The sequence below is a fragment of the Schistocerca gregaria genome, chromosome 2, assembly GCF_023897955.1.
Source record: "Schistocerca gregaria isolate iqSchGreg1 chromosome 2, iqSchGreg1.2, whole genome shotgun sequence".
NCBI classification, from domain to species: Eukaryota; Metazoa; Arthropoda; class Insecta; order Orthoptera; family Acrididae; genus Schistocerca; species Schistocerca gregaria.
In genome coordinates, this window is record NC_064921.1 from 746,845,499 (window position 1) to 746,846,384 (window position 886).

At 50.0% G+C, this 886-nt stretch overlaps 1 non-coding gene across 1 annotated transcript; it reads left to right on the plus strand.

Moving 5' to 3' along the window:
- Positions 1-597: 597 nt before the first annotated feature.
- Trnaa-cgc (transfer RNA alanine (anticodon CGC)) lies at positions 598-670 on the plus strand. Its single transcript has one exon. It is a non-coding gene; the product is annotated as a tRNA-Ala (tRNA).
- The last annotated feature ends 216 nt before the right edge of the window (positions 671-886 follow it).

Sequence of the window (886 nt, forward strand, 5' to 3'; positions counted from 1 at the left end):
TCCCCATTTTTCAAGAGTTTCTTTACACCGCCCAACACCAGTTCGTAATCTGTTGAGGGACTTCCAGGTACACCAGCTCTCATTGTCACCGGGAGGTAGTTCTTCTTTGTCTCCAGCCTAGAGGAGCAGTCTCTACTCTCTTTCGCCACATGTCTAGCCTTTGGTTTGTGTTGCTGTTGTTTACATAGACCATTACAAAACTTTTTCTGGACTTCAAGCGAGACGGTGCTGGCGAATGGCCAAATAATGGATGAGTAGTAATTCTCTGTGACAGTACGGCCAGCAGAGTAGATTAATGTTGTTCGTGTGCACCTTTGGTAGCAGCCCTTAAATGGCTTTGAGCACTATGGGACGTAACATCAGAGGTCATCAGTCCCCTAGAACTTAGAACTACTTAAACCTAACTAATCTAAGGACTTCACACACATCCATGCCCAAGCCTGGTTCAGAACCTGCGACCGTTGCAGTCACGCGGTTCCGAACTGAAGCGCCTACGACTGCGCGGCCACAGAGACCGGCGTAAGATGTCACTGAGAAAAACAAGGAGATGCCGCGTATGTGTGGGAGAAAGCGTTCTCAGCCCCTGAACTGATACCGAGCGAGGTGGCGCAGTGGTTAGCACACTGGACTCGCATTCGGGAGGACGACGGTTCAATCCCGTCTCCTGCCATCCTGATTTAGGTTTTCCGTGGTTTCCCTAAATCGTTTCAGGCAAATGCCGGGATGGTTCCTTTGAAAAGGGCACGGCCGATTTCCTTCCCAATCCTTCCCTAACCCGAGCTTGCTCTCCGTCTCTAATGACCTCGTTGTCGACGGGACGTTAAACGCCACCACCACCACCTGAACTGATGATGGTCGAAGTAGAGAGGATATAAAATGTAGACTG